Source organism: Notolepis coatsorum, assembly GCF_963971535.1.
Source record: "Notolepis coatsorum genome assembly, chromosome: 1".
NCBI classification, from domain to species: Eukaryota; Metazoa; Chordata; class Actinopteri; order Aulopiformes; family Paralepididae; genus Notolepis; species Notolepis coatsorum.
The window spans coordinates 117,179,519-117,196,090 of record NC_140165.1 but is presented as its reverse complement, the minus strand read 5'-3'; positions in this window follow the sequence as shown (position 1 = coordinate 117,196,090).

The window sequence follows — 16,572 nt, the reverse complement described above, 5'->3', positions numbered from 1 at the left end:
ATATTGACCTGGTCTATCATTAAAGCCTTCAGGGGGCTCACAACCAGCACATGTTGACCTGGTCTATCATTAAAGCCTTCAGGGGGCTCACAACCTGCACATGTTGACCTGGTCTATCATTAAAGCCTTCAGGGGGCTCACAACCAGCACATGGTGACCTGGTCTATCATTAAAGCCTTCAGGGGGCTCACAACCAGCACATGGTGACCTGGTCTATCATTAAAGCCTTCAGGGGGGCTCACAACCAGCACATGTTGACCTGGTCTATCATTAAAGCCTTCAGGGGGCTCACAACCAGCACATGGTGACCTGGTCTATCATTAAAGCCTTCAGGGGGCTCACAACCAGCACATGGTGACCTGGTCTATCATTAAAGCCTTCAGGGGGCTCACAACCAGCACATGTTGACCTGGTCTATCATTAAAGCCTTCAGGGGGCTCACAACCAGCACATGGTGACCTGGTCTATCATTAAAGCCTTCAGGGGGCTCACAACCAGCACATGTTGACCTGGTCTATCATTAAAGCCTTCAGGGGGCTCACAACCAGCACATGGTGACCTGGTCTATCATTAAAGCCTTCAGGGGGCTCACAACCAGCACATGGTGACCTGGTCTATCATTAAAGCCTTCAGGGGGCTCACAACCAGCACATGGTGACCTGGTCTATCATTAAAGCCTTCAGGGGGCTCACAACCAGCACATGGTGACCTGGTCTATCATTAAAGCCTTCAGGGGGCTCACAACCAGCACATGTTGACCTGGTCTATCATTAAAGCCTTCAGGGGGCTCACAACCAGCACATGGTGACCTGGTCTATCATTAAAGCCTTCAGGGGGCTCACAACCAGCACATGTTGACCTGGTCTATCATTAAAGCCTTCAGGGGGCTCACAACCAGCACATGGTGACCTGGTCTATCATTAAAGCCTTCAGGGGGGCTCACAACCAGCACATGTTGACCTGGTCTATCATTAAAGCCTTCAGGGGGCTCACAACCAGCACATGGTGACCTGGTCTATCATTAAAGCCTTCAGGGGGCTCACAACCAGCACATGGTGACCTGGTCTATCATTAAAGCCTTCAGGGGGCTCACAACCAGCACATGTTGACCTGGTCTATCATTAAAGCCTTCAGGGGGCTCACAACCAGCACATGGTGACCTGGTCTATCATTAAAGCCTTCAGGGGGCTCACAACCAGCACATGGTGGCCTGGTCTATCATTAAAGCCTTCAGGGGGCTCACAACCAGCACATGGTGACCTGGTCTATCATTAAAGCCTTCAGGGGGCTCACAACCAGCACATGTTGACCTGGTCTATCATTAAAGCCTTCAGGGGGCTCACAACCGGCACATGGTGACCTGGTCTATCATTAAAGCCTTCAGGGGGCTCACAACCAGCACATGGTGACCTGGTCTATCATTAAAGCCTTCAGGGGGGCTCACAACCAGCACATGTTGACCTGGTCTATCATTAAAGCCTTCAGGGGGCTCACAACCAGCACATGGTGACCTGGTCTATCATTAAAGCCTTCAGGGGGCTCACAACCAGCACATGGTGACCTGGTCTATCATTAAAGCCTTCAGGGGGCTCACAACCAGCACATGGTGACCTGGTCTATCATTAAAGCCTTCAGGGGGGCTCACAACCAGCACATGTTGACCTGGTCTATCATTAAAGCCTTCAGGGGGCTCACAACCAGCACATGGTGACCTGGTCTATCATTAAAGCCTTCAGGGGGCTCACAACCAGCACATGTTGACCTGGTCTATCATTAAAGCCTTCAGGGGGCTCACAACCAGCACATGTTGACCTGGTCTATCATTAAAGCCTTCAGGGGGCTCACAACCAGCACATGGTGACCTGGTCTATCATTAAAGCCTTCAGGGGGCTCACAACCAGCACATGTTGACCTGGTCTATCATTAAAGCCTTCAGGGGGCTCACAACCAGCACATGTTGACCTGGTCTATCATTAAAGCCTTCAGGGGGCTCACAACCAGCACATGGTGACCTGGTCTATCATTAAAGCCTTCAGGGGGCTCACAACCAGCACATGGTGACCTGGTCTATCATTAAAGCCTTCAGGGGGCTCACAACCAGCACATGGTGACCTGGTCTATCATTAAAGCCTTCAGGGGGCTCACAACCAGCACATGGTGACCTGGTCTATCATTAAAGCCTCCAGGGGGCTCACAACCAGCACATGTTGACCTGGTCTATCATTAAAGCCTCCAGGGGGCTCACAACCAGCACATGGTGACCTGGTCTATCATTAAAGCCTTCAGGGGGCTCACAACCAGCACATGGTGACCTGGTCTATCATTAAAGCCTTCAGGGGGCTCACAACCAGCACATGTTGACCTGGTCTATCATTAAAGCCTTCAGGGGGCTCACAACCAGCACATGGTGACCTGGTCTATCATTAAAGCCTCCAGGGGGGCTCACAACCAGCACATGGTGACCTGGTCTATCATTAAAGCCTTCAGGGGGCTCACAACCAGCACATGGTGACCTGGTCTATCATTAAAGCCTTCAGGGGGCTCACAACCAGCACATGTTGACCTGGTCTATCATTAAAGCCTTCAGGGGGCTCACAACCAGCACATGGTGACCTGGTCTATCATTAAAGCCTTCAGGGGGCTCACAACCAGCACATGGTGACCTGGTCTATCATTAAAGCCTTCAGGGGGCTCACAACCAGCACATGGTGACCTGGTCTATCATTAAAGCCTTCAGGGGGCTCACAACCAGCACATGGTGACCTGGTCTATCATTAAAGCCTTCAGGGGGGCTCACAACCAGCACATGTTGACCTGGTCTATCATTAAAGCCTTCAGGGGGCTCACAACCAGCACATGGTGACCTGGTCTATCATTAAAGCCTCCAGGGGGCTCACAACCAGCACATGTTGACCTGGTCTATCATTAAAGCCTTCAGGGGGCTCACAACCAGCACATGTTGACCTGGTCTATCATTAAAGCCTCCAGGGGGCTCACAACCAGCACATGGTGACCTGGTCTATCATTAAAGCCTTCAGGGGGCTCACAACCAGCACATGGTGACCTGGTCTATCATTAAAGCCTTCAGGGGGCTCACAACCAGCACATGTTGACCTGGTCTATCATTAAAGCCTTCAGGGGGCTCACAACCAGCACATGTTGACCTGGTCTATCATTAAAGCCTTCAGGGGGCTCACAACCAGCACATGGTGACCTGGTCTATCATTAAAGCCTTCAGGGGGCTCACAACCAGCACATGGTGACCTGGTCTATCATTAAAGCCTTCAGGGGGCTCACAACCAGCACATGGTGACCTGGTCTATCATTAAAGCCTTCAGGGGGCCCACAACCAGCACATGTTGACCTGGTCTATCATTAAAGCCTTCAGGGGGCTCACAACCAGCACATGGTGACCTGGTCTATCCTTAAAGCCTTCAGGGGGCTCACAACCAGCACATGGTGACCTGGTCTATCATTAAAGCCTTCAGGGGGCTCACAACCAGCACATGGTGACCTGGTCTATCATTAAAGCCTTCAGGGGGCTCACAACCAGCACATGTTGACCTGGTCTATCATTAAAGCCTCCAGGGGGCTCACAACCAGCACATGGTGACCTGGTCTATCATTAAAGCCTTCAGGGGGCTCACAACCAGCACATGGTGACCTGGTCTATCATTAAAGCCTTCAGGGGGCTCACAACCAGCACATGTTGACCTGGTCTATCATTAAAGCCTCCAGGGGGCTCACAACCAGCACATGGTGACCTGGTCTATCATTAAAGCCTTCAGGGGGCTCACAACCAGCACATGGTGACCTGGTCTATCATTAAAGCCTTCAGGGGGCTCACAACCAGCACATGTTGACCTGGTCTATCATTAAAGCCTTCAGGGGGCTCACAACCAGCACATGTTGACCTGGTCTATCATTAAAGCCTTCAGGGGGCTCACAACCAGCACATGGTGACCTGGTCTATCATTAAAGCCTTCAGGGGGCTCACAACCAGCACATGGTGACCTGGTCTATCATTAAAGCCTTCAGGGGGCTCACAACCAGCACATGGTGACCTGGTCTATCATTAAAGCCTTCAGGGGGCCCACAACCAGCACATGTTGACCTGGTCTATCATTAAAGCCTTCAGGGGGCTCACAACCAGCACATGGTGACCTGGTCTATCCTTAAAGCCTTCAGGGGGCTCACAACCAGCACATGGTGACCTGGTCTATCATTAAAGCCTTCAGGGGGCTCACAACCAGCACATGGTGACCTGGTCTATCATTAAAGCCTTCAGGGGGCTCACAACCAGCACATGTTGACCTGGTCTATCATTAAAGCCTCCAGGGGGCTCACAACCAGCACATGGTGACCTGGTCTATCATTAAAGCCTTCAGGGGGCTCACAACCAGCACATGGTGACCTGGTCTATCATTAAAGCCTTCAGGGGGCTCACAACCAGCACATGGTGACCTGGTCTATCATTAAAGCCTTCAGGGGGCTCACAACCAGCACATGTTGACCTGGTCTATCATTAAAGCCTTCAGGGGGCTCACAACCAGCACATGTTGACCTGGTCTATCATTAAAGCCTTCAGGGGGGCTCACAACCAGCACATGGTGACCTGGTCTATCATTAAAGCCTTCAGGGGGCTCACAACCAGCACATGGTGACCTGGTCTATCATTAAAGCCTCCAGGGGGCTCACAACCAGCACATGTTGACCTGGTCTATCATTAAAGCCTTCAGGGGGCTCACAACCAGCACATGGTGACCTGGTCTATCATTAAAGCCTTCAGGGGGCTCACAACCAGCACATGTTGACCTGGTCTATCATTCAAGCCTTCAGGGGGCTCACAACCAGCACATGGTGACCTGGTCTATCATTAAAGCCTTCAGGGGGCTCACAACCAGCACATGGTGACCTGGTCTATCATTAAAGCCTTCAGGGGGCTCACAACCAGCACATGTTGACCTGGTCTATCATTAAAGCCTTCAGGGGGCTCACAACCAGCACATGGTGACCTGGTCTATCATTAAAGCCTTCAGGGGGCTCACAACCAGCACATGTTGACCTGGTCTATCATTAAAGCCTTCAGGGGGCTCACAACCAGCACATGTTGACCTGGTCTATCATTAAAGCCTTCAGGGGGGCTCACAACCAGCACATGGTGACCTGGTCTATCATTAAAGCCTTCAGGGGGCTCACAACCAGCACATGTTGACCTGGTCTATCATTAAAGCCTTCAGGGGGCTCACAACCAGCACATGGTGACCTGGTCTATCATTAAAGCCTTCAGGGGGCTCACAACCAGCACATGGTGACCTGGTCTATCATTAAAGCCTTCAGGGGGCTCACAACCAGCACATGGTGCTTTATCCCAGGATGCATCTATGAAAGAAAGTAATGCAGGCACTGCATTAGTAATGCTAATGTGGTAACGCCTTTTTAATTAATTAAGTTCCCAGACGTTCCTGACCAAATTCCCAGTCAGGTCTTTGACATCAAGGCCACCTAATTAAGATTAAGATTAGGATTAAACTGGATTTTGAAGAAGTCTTTACTCATTGCACACATTGACAATGTCGCCATGCAGTGACACACACATGCGATGGGCGGCACACACATGCAATTTTTTCTTTTTTTTGGGTTGCCGATGAAATGTTCCTCTCTGCGTCGTCCTTCCCCCCAAGGGCAGCCGGGAGCAGACATGGGCTGCGGCGTGGGGCAGCGCCCGGGGACCAATCCAAGTGCTCCTGTCCGTCTTCGTCAGGGACGCGACAGCGTTAGCCATCTGTTGTTGTGCATGTTCTTCCATTGGGTTTATATTATCAGGAGGGGAAACCCTTGCGAGCACGGGGAGAACATGCAAACTCCACACAGAAAGGCTCACCTGGATACCTGGTAACGGAGCAACCTGGTTGCGGGAACCGAACCCTGGACCTTTTAGCTGTGTTTAATTTCTTTTTTTTACTTTTATTTATACCATTTTCAGCTTTTTCTGGCCACGCAGGACCGATAGAGGGAGAATGGGAGGAGAGGTAGGGAAGACATGCGGCAAATGGTCGCCGGGACTGGGAAACGAACCCGGGACGAGCGCTTGGCGACTCAGTGAGCTATGTGGTGTGCTACTGGAGCGCCCGTGAGGCGACACCACTGTGCCGCCGCCTTAATTAATCACCCCCCCATAATTGGCTGATATCAATCCTAGTCTCCTGAGCCGTTCAGCCATTGTGTAGTGTGATGTGTGCCTGGTGTCAGTGTATGGCAGCCATTGAGCCTGCATAGGATGTAGAAGGATGCTAGAATGTATATATTTGACTGAGAATTCTTATTTCAAATTTTTGACTTCCTAAATGTGGTGCTGAATTTCCCTCGGGATTAATAAAGTACTTCTATTCTATTCTATCCTATTATATAGCTCAAAGTTGGGTGCTACACACTGGTGGTGAAGGAGGCAATGTCCACCCTACTGTACATTGTAAAAAGCGCTTTGAGTGTCTAGAAATTGTGTACTGTATGAATGCAATGATCATTCATTCATTCAGTCACCTGTGTTTCATGAATTGTACATTTGCCTGAAATTGACTCGTGGTGTTTGTTTACATTTGAAATGTGGTTGGTCCATATGTACACATACCCCAGATATGGTTGAGGTATCTGAGGTAGTGTTTTGGTAGGTATTCACATTTTGGGAATACAGTTTCCTCCCATACCCCTGTAGTCACACCCTCCCGTGCAATATGAGAAGCTACCGTGCAATATGAGAAGCTACTGTGCAATATGAGAAGCTACCGTGCAATATGAGAAGCTACCGTGCAATATGAGAAGCTACCGTGCAATGTGAGCTAACATGCAATATGAGAAGCTACCATGCAATATGAGAAGCTACCGTACAATATGAGAAGCTACAATGAGAATCCACGTGCAATATGGCAAGTTACCGTACAATATGATAAGCTACCGTGCAATATGAGAAGCTACAATATGAGAATCCACATGCAATATGGCAAGTTACCATGCAATATGAGAAGTTACTGTGCAATATGAGAAGCTACAATATGAGAAGTTACTGTGCAATATGAGAAGCTACAATATGAGAAGCTACAATATGAGAAGTTACTGTGCAATATGAGAAGCTACAATATGAGAAGCTACAATATGAGAAGTTACTGTGCAATATGAGAAGCTACAATATGAGAAGCCACGTGCAATATGGCAAGTTACAGTGCAATATGAGCAGCTACAATATGAGAAGCTACAATATGAGAAGTTACTGTGCAATATGAGAAGCTACAATATGAGAAGTTACGATATGAGAAGTTACAATATGAGAAGTTACTGTGCAATATGAGAAGCTACAATATGAGAAGTTACGATATGAGAAGCTACAATATGAGAAGTTACTGTGCAATATGAGAAGCTACAATATGAGAAGTTACGATATGAGAAGCTACAATATGAGAAGTTACTGTGCAATATGAGAAGCTACAATATGAGAAGTTACGATATGAGAAGCTACAATATGAGAACGGTAACACTTTATTTTTTTTTGTGACAACTTTTTTATTTGTTTTCAATTTTCAGACATGAAACAACACAGCTCACAACACAATAATAACAATAATACATAAAAGACATCCAAGAACATAAACTAACACAACACTGATTAGACAATAAGGTTGTCACCAAATAAAAGTATAATAAAATAAAATAAAAATATACTATAAAATTGCTTACCGAATCACCTCCACCCCCAGGCCCCAACCCGGAGGACCACCAGCCCCCCCACAAGCCAAAGCACCAAGCCTCTTTAGCGCCCCGACCCGCAGAGACCCCGAACTGTGGCCCCCCCCCCAGCCAGAGCCCACGATCACCAGCCCCAGGTCAGAGGATCAGAAAATATACATAGAATTAACATTGAATGAAAAATTATAAATAAAACAAAAATACAAAAAACACCATAACCATCAACACACATGAATATTCGCTCGTCCTCCCCCCCCACCCCCCCTCTCGCCCCAGGACCCCAACGTAAGACATCAATATAACACCTTATTCAGTGCTCATCTTCCAGAATCATATGCGTTCTTTTAGCTTTTCCACCACTGCCCACCATACCGCGATATTGGCCTCATTAACACCTATGATACGTGCAGTGGAAATCTCCAAATAAATAACATCAAGATAGGTTAGAATCCATACCTTCGGACATAATTTATCTGGTTGTATCCAGCGTGAGGCAATCAGCTTTTTGGCAGCCGTCAGACCAGCCAAAATGAGTCTCTTCACTTGTGCAGAGGTCGGCAGTTGAGAAACATCATTCAACAACAAAACTGAAGGCAAGGCCGGTATAGTTAGAGAGAAAATCTCTGACAGCTGAGTGGTGACATTTTCCCAAAAGCTCTCAACAGGTGAGCATTCCCAATACATATGCATGTATGTTCCAATAGCACCGGCTGGACACAAGGTACACCGAGAGTCAGGCCTGAGACCCATCAAGTTCAATCGCCTGGGGGTCAAATAAGTCCTATGAACAAAATTTAGATGAATCTGTTGGTGATCTGGGTTGCGTGATGATAGCCTAATATTCTCCCATACCGCATCCCAGTCAAAGTCTATATCCAACTCAGGGATATCCTTTCTCCAAATCGTATCTAATGGTAGGTTTTTGTATGAGGAATTAAGTAGGTGCCGATAAAAGTCAGAGACGAAGCCTCTCGATGTCTCCCTGTCATAGAATAATTTGTGAAACCGATGACGTTCTAGTGGAGCGTCCCATGGAACTCCGTGAGCCTTTAGTGCTGCCCTCATTTGTAAATAAAAGAAAAAGGTGTTACCTGGGAGATCAAATTCGTTGGATAGGTCCTGAAAGGACCGGATACCGGAATCATTGAACATATCCCTCAATAAATGGATACCTTTCCCCTCCCATCTGGGGAATCTAATGGGTCGTTGTCCAATGAGGAGCAAATTGTTATTGAATAGCGGGGAGTACGTGTGCCACTTATGACGGTTAGTGCATGCTTTCTGGGTGTCACGCCAAATCTGGATCACATGTGTGATCAAAGGACCAAATCGGAATTTGCATTGTTTAATTGAGATGTTGGTATACACGATATCTTGAAGTCTGTGTGGGGACACCATCTCCTCCTCTAATTGGCGCCAGGAAACAGCCGCTTGAGCGTCAAACCAAGTGATAAGAGGTCTTAGAGAGTAAGCTTGGAAATAATACTTAAAGTCTGGAAATGCTAAACCCCCGTCGAGCTGCAGTGGATCTCTTTAAGCGTGGGCGTTTGTTATTCCAGACGAATTTATATGCAGCAGAATGCAGTTTTTGCCAGTAACCAACAGGAGGGGACAACAGGAGCATGGAGCTGATAAAATTAATCCTAGGTAAGACATTCATCTTAATTATCAATTTGCTGAGTGAACCCTTAAGGAGGATGTATTTGTGGTCTGACAGTGCAATTGGCTTCAGTTCAACGTCAAAACTCTCGAATAGCCTAGGGGAGGAGAAGACATAATCAATTCTGGAGAAAGTCTTATGTCTCGCGGAGAAGAAAGAGTAGTCTCGCGAGGTTGGGTTGAGTACCCGCCATATATCCATAACCCCGGTGTCTTTAGACCAGCCACATAGGGCCGCGGAAGCCTGCTTTTGCTCGTGGGTGACTGCATCTCCGGATTTATCAACCAATGGATCCCACATGGCATTGAAATCAGTACCCACTATGAATGAGTACTCAGGTAATTTCAGCATCTCTGTAGTGAGTGTGTGACGGATCATATTGGTCTGCGTTGTGTTTGATGTTAAATGTTAATGTCCCGAGGGGGAGTCGAACAGGGGCCTCCCGCGCCGCGGGCGACGACACAGGCCGCTGCACTAAGAAGTGAATTCACTCCTAACTACCGTACCTATGCGTCTGTTAACCCTGTTATGGGGAAGTGAGTTTAACTTACCAGCCCGCAATGCCACAGTCACTCGTCAAACACCCCTGTTTCCGTGACTGTGGACATACCCACAGGCTTCCCCGTTACAAGTGCAGTATAAAATTGTGCCTCATACACATTAGGGCCGTATGCAGCTATAAGAGCAATTTTCCTGTTAGTGTATTCCATCTTCGCTATAGTGATTCGTCCTTCAGCATCCGACCACACGTCTATTAATTTAATATTCAGCTTCCGCTTAGCCACTATGGCTACCCCCCGGGATCTAGTGCTAAAAGAGGAGGAAGCTATATTATGATAATTTTTTTTCGCAAGTTTAGCACTGTCAGCCTTCAAAAGATGTGTTTCACTCAGCAAAGCCACATCGACCTCCTGTCTCTTCATCCATGTCAGTACACTTGTGCGTTTGTGATGGATATTAAGCCCCCTTGAATTCCATATCAAAATGTTTAAGTTAGCCATAGTCCAACCAGGTTGCAGTATGATTGAACATGATTCCCCTGAAGTATAGCACCATAATATATACACGCTAAGCCAAGGACCTGTTGGGCGAGAGGAGACATACAATAGAACGAGCAAAAGGAAATAAAAAACAAAAAACCCTGTGTGTCCCCCTCCCCCCCTCAAAAAATCTTGTCCCATGTCGTTCAAACATCACCTGGCACTGTGCCCGGGTCACAGCAACCAGGACCACATCATGTAATGTAACCATTCTAACCAGAAGTGTATATTGTAACAAACTAGGACTAGGGGGACTTGCTTCTGCGTGAGCTAGAAGTGGCTATTTATGTTTTATGTATATATTTTCTATTTATTTATCATTGCTTGTGATCTTTTATTATTGTGTCTTATTAGCACCTAGGGTTTGCATTTTAATTTTGTCATACCCGTACACTGACAATAAAGATCATTCATTCGGCCATGTATATGTATGTATATGTCAGCATCATTTTGTTCTCTTCTTCTAGGCCCATTTCACTAACACTGCACTTCCTCCCAACGATTATCATACGGGTCACATTCGTATTTGCCAGTTCAGTCATTCGGGTGCAATTGACCAAAGTTAAACCCATGATTTACCAGAATGCCATGTAGGCAGTTCTGCAGATACCCCCAAACGCACCATTAGCCATTTGGATTTGGTGATGAAGTGAATGAGAGCTTGACGACACCCTGGCTGGCTTGCTGACAGGCTGTGGGCAGACTTGCTGATTGACCAGCACAATGGTTGGCTGGCTTTAAGACAGTTGCCTTCTCTGGGGAGGATATTCTCACCGAATCTGTCTTTCCCATCTTCCCTGTGCCATGCCCTCCATGCAGCCAAGGTGCTCGAAAAGCACAGAGTAAGTACTTTTCCATCAAGTTCAAGTTCTTTATTTGTCAAATACACAACAATACAGGGGCATTGCGGGCAATGAAATGTTTGTTTGGAGCTCAGACTCAACAGTGCACAATTAAGAAACAACAATGGATACAAGAATGGTAACAATAAGTAGTAGCAGTAAGATCAAATAAAATATAAAATTAGGTAAGATGAAATGGTCATTTATTTACAGAAATTGTCTTGCATGTAATGTATATGCATGTTAAAATGTGCAGTGCAGGGTGTGTGTTTGTGTGTGTGTGTCCAATGACAATAAGTAGTAGTACAATAAATACAATTAAATATCAACATTAAATACATTGTATTTAATAAATCAAATCAAATTTGAGCACTCTGGACCTGGTGGTGTTGTTGTCCAGCAGGGGGCACTCTGTCCTCTAGTCTGGACCTGGTGGTGTTGTTGTCCAGCAGGGAGACACTCTGTCCTCTGGACCTGGTGGTGTTGTTGTCCAGCAGGGGGCACTCTGTCCTCTAGTCTGGACCTGGTGGTGTTGTTGTCCAGCAGGGAGACACTCTGTCCTCTGGACCTGGTGGTGTTGTTGTCCAGCAGGGAGCTCTCTGTCCTCTGGACCTGGTGGTGTTGTTGTCCAGCAGGGGGCACTCTGTCCTCTGGACCTGGTGGTGTTGTTGTCCAGCAGGGAGACACTCTGTCCTCTGGACCTGGTGGTGTTGTTGTCCAGCAGGGAGACACTCTGTCCTCTGGACCTGGTGGTGTTGTTGTCCAGCAGGGAGACACTCTGTCCTCTGGACCTGGTGGTGTTGTTGTCCAGCAGGGAGCACTCTGTCCTCTGGACCTGGTGGTGTTGTTGTCCAGCAGGGAGACACTCTGTCCTCTGGACCTGGTGGTGTTGTTGTCCAGCAGGGAGACACTCTGTCCTCTGGACCTGGTGGTGTTGTTGTCCAGCAGGGAGACACTCTGTCCTCTGGACCTGGTGGTGTTGTTGTCCAGCAGGGAGCACTCTGTCCTCTATACCTGGTGGTGTTGTTGTCCAGCAGGGAGACACTCTGTCCTCTGGACCTGGTGGTGTTGTTGTCCCCGGAGGGAGACACTCTGTCCTCTGGACCTGGTGGTGTTGTTGTCCAGCAGGGAGACACTCTGTCCTCTGGACCTGGTGGTGTTGTTGTCCAGCAGGGAGACACTCTGTCCTCTGGACCTGGTGGTGTTGTTGTCCAGCAGGGAGACACTCTGTCCTCTGGACCTGGTGGTGTTGTTGTCCAGCAGGGAGCACTCTGTCCTCTGGACCTGGTGGTGTTGTTGTCCAGCAGGGAGACACTCTGTCCTCTGGACCTGGTGGTGTTGTTGTCCAGCAGGGAGACACTCTGTCCTCTGGACCTGGTGGTGTTGTTGTCCAGCAGGGAGCACTCTGTCCTCTGGACCTGGTGGTGTTGTTGTCCAGCAGGGAGACACTCTGTCCTCTGGACCTGGTGGTGTTGTTGTCCAGCAGGGAGCACTCTGTCCTCTGGACCTGGTGTTGTTGTCCAGCAGGGAGACACTCTGTCCTCTGGACCTGGTGGTGTTGTTGTCCAGCAGGGAGCACTCTGTCCTCTGGACCTGGTGGTGTTGTTGTCCAGCAGGGAGACTCTCTGTCCTCTGGACCTGGTGGTGTTGTTGTCCAGCAGGGAGCACTCTGTCCTCTGGACCTGGTGGTGTTGTTGTCCAGCAGGGAGACACTCTGTCCTCTGGACCTGGTGGTGTTGTTGTCCAGCAGGGAGACACTCTGTCCTCTGGACCTGGTGGTGTTGTTGTCCAGCAGGGAGACACCCTGTCCTCTGGACCTGGTGGTGTTGTTGTCCAGCAGGGAGACACTCTGTCCTCTGGACCTGGTGGTGTTGTTGTCCAGCAGGGAGACACTCTGTCCTCTGGACCTGGTGGTGTTGTTGTCCAGCAGGGAGACACTCTGTCCTCTGGACCTGGTGGTGTTGTTGTCCAGCAGGGAGACACTCTGTCCTCTGGACCTGGTGGTGTTGTTGTCCAGCAGGGAGACACTCTGTCTTCTGGACCTGGTGGTGTTGTTGTCCAGCAGGGAGACACTCTGTCCTCTGGACCTGGTGGTGTTGTTGTCCAGCAGGGAGCTCTCTGTCCTCTGGACCTGGTGGTGTTGTTGTCCAGCAGGGAGCACTCTGTCCTCTGGACCTGGTGGTGTTGTTGTCCAGCAGGGAGACACTCTGTCCTCTGGACCTGGTGGTGTTGTTGTCCAGCAGGGAGCACTCTGTCCTCTGGACCTGGTGGTGTTGTTGTCCAGCAGGGAGACACTCTGTCCTCTGGACCTGGTGCTGTTGTTGTCCAGCAGGGAGCTCTCTGTCCTCTGGACCTGGTGGTGTTGTTGTCCAGCAGGGAGCACTCTGTCCTCTGGACCTGGTGGTGTTGTTGTCCAGCAGGGAGACACTCTGTCCTCTGGACCTGGTGGTGTTGTTGTCCAGCAGGGAGACACTCTGTCCTCTGGACCTGGTGCTGTTGTTGTCCAGCAGGGAGCACTCTGTCCTCTGGACCTGGTGGTGTTGTTGTCCAGCAGGGAGACACTCTGGACCTGGTGGTGTTGTTGTCCAGCAGGCAGACACTCTGTCCTCTGGACCTGGTGGTGTTGTTGTCCAGCAGGGAGACACTCTGTCCTCTGGACCTGGTGGTGTTGTTGTCCAGCAGGGAGACACTCTGTCCTCTGGACCTGGTGGTGTTGTTGTCCAGCAGGGAGCACTCTGTCCTCTGGACCTGGTGGTGTTGTTGTCCAGCAGGGAGCACTCTGTCCTCTGGACCTGGTGGTGTTGTTGTCCAGCAGGGAGACACTCTGTCCTCTGGACCTGGTGCTGTTGTTGTCCAGCAGGGAGACACTCTGTCCTCTGGACCTGGTGGTGTTGTTGTCCAGCAGGGAGACACTCTGTCCTCTGGACCTTGTGGTGTTGTTGTCCAGCAGGGAAACACTCTGTCCTCTGGACCTGGTGTTGTTGTCCAGCAGGGAGACACTCTGTCCTCTGGACCTGGTGGTGTTGTTGTCCAGCAGGGAGACACTCTGTCCTCTGGACCTGGTGGTGTTGTTGTCCAGCAGGGAGACACTCTGTCCTCTGGACCTGGTGGTGTTGTTGTCCAGCAGGGAGACACTCTGTCCTCTGGACCTGGTGGTGTTGTTGTCCAGCAGGGAGACACTCTGTCCTCTGGACCTGGTGGTGTTGTTGTCCAGCAGGGAGCACTCTGTCCTCTGGACCTGGTGCTGTTGTTGTCCAGCAGGGAGCACTCTGTCCTCTGGACCTGGTGGTGTTGTTGTCCAGCAGGGAGACACTCTGTCCTCTGGACCTGGTGGTGTTGTTGTCCAGCAGGGAGACACTGTCCTCTGGACCTGGTGGTGTTGTTGTCCAGCAGGGAGACACTCTGTCCTCTGGACCTGGTGGTGTTGTTGTCCAGCAGGGAGACACTCTGTCCTCTGGACCTGGTGTTGTTGTCCAGCAGGGAGACACTCTGTCCTCTGGACCTGGTGGTGTTGTTGTCCAGCAGGGAGACACTCTGTCCTCTGGACCTGGTGGTGTTGTTGTCCAGCAGGGAGACACTCTGTCCTCTGGACCTGGTGGTGTTGTTGTCCAGCAGGGAGACACTCTGTCCTCTGGACCTGGTGGTGTTGTTGTCCAGCAGGGAGACACTCTGTCCTCTGGACCTGGTGGTGTTGTTGTCCAGCAGGGAGCGCTCTGTCCTCTGGACCTGGTGGTGTTGTTGTACCGCAGGGAGCACTCTGTCCTCTGGACCTGGTGGTGTTGTTGTCCAGCAGGGAGACACTCTGTCCTCTGGACCTGGTGGTGTTGTTGTCCAGCAGGGAGACACTCTGTCCTCTGGACCTGGTGGTGTTGTTGTCCAGCAGGGAGACACTCTGTCCTCTGGACCTGGTAGTGTTGTTGTCCAGCAGGGAGCACTCTGTCCTCTGGACCTGGTGGTGTTGTTGTCCAGCAGGGAGCACTCTGTCCTCTGGACCTGGTGGTGTTGTTGTCCAGCAGGGAGACACTCTGTCCTCTGGACCTGGTGGTGTTGTTGTCCAGCAGGGAGCACTCTGTCCTCTGGACCTGGTGGTGTTGTTGTCCAGCAGGGAGACACTCTGTCCTCTGGACCTGGTGGTGTTGTTGTCCAGCAGGGAGACACTCTGTCCTCTGGACCTGGTGCTGTTGTTGTCCAGCAGGGAGACACTCTGTCCTCTGGACCTGGTGGTGTTGTTGTCCAGCAGGGAGACACTCTGTCCTCTGGACCTTGTGGTGTTGTTGTCCAGCAGGGAAACACTCTGTCCTCTGGACCTGGTGTTGTTGTCCAGCAGGGAGACACTCTGTCCTCTGGACCTGGTGCTGTTGTTGTCCAGCAGGGAGACACTCTGTCCTCTGGACCTGGTGGTGTTGTTGTCCAGCAGGGAGACACTCTGTCCTCTGGACCTGGTGGTGTTGTTGTCCAGCAGGGAGACACTCTGTCCTCTGGACCTGGTGGTGTTGTTGTCCAGCAGGGAGACACTCTGTCCTCTGGACCTGGTGGTGTTGTTGTCCAGCAGGGAGCACTCTGTCCTCTGGACCTGGTGCTGTTGTTGTCCAGCAGGGAGCACTCTGTCCTCTGGACCTGGTGGTGTTGTTGTCCAGCAGGGAGACACTCTGTCCTCTGGACCTGGTGGTGTTGTTGTCCAGCAGGGAGACACTGTCCTCTGGACCTGGTGGTGTTGTTGTCCAGCAGGGAGACACTCTGTCCTCTGGACCTGGTGGTGTTGTTGTCCAGCAGGGAGACACTCTGTCCTCTGGACCTGGTGTTGTTGTCCAGCAGGGAGACACTCTGTCCTCTGGACCTGGTGGTGTTGTTGTCCAGCAGGGAGACACTCTGTCCTCTGGACCTGGTGGTGTTGTTGTCCAGCAGGGAGACACTCTGTCCTCTGGACCTGGTGGTGTTGTTGTCCAGCAGGGAGACACTCTGTCCTCTGGACCTGGTGGTGTTGTTGTCCAGCAGGGAGACACTCTGTCCTCTGGACCTGGTGGTGTTGTTGTCCAGCAGGGAGCGCTCTGTCCTCTGGACCTGGTGGTGTTGTTGTACCGCAGGGAGCACTCTGTCCTCTGGACCTGGTGGTGTTGTTGTCCAGCAGGGAGACACTCTGTCCTCTGGACCTGGTGGTGTTGTTGTCCAGCAGGGAGACACTCTGTCCTCTGGACCTGGTGGTGTTGTTGTCCAGCAGGGAGACACTCTGTCCTCTGGACCTGGTAGTGTTGTTGTCCAGCAGGGAGCACTCTGTCCTCTGGACCTGGTG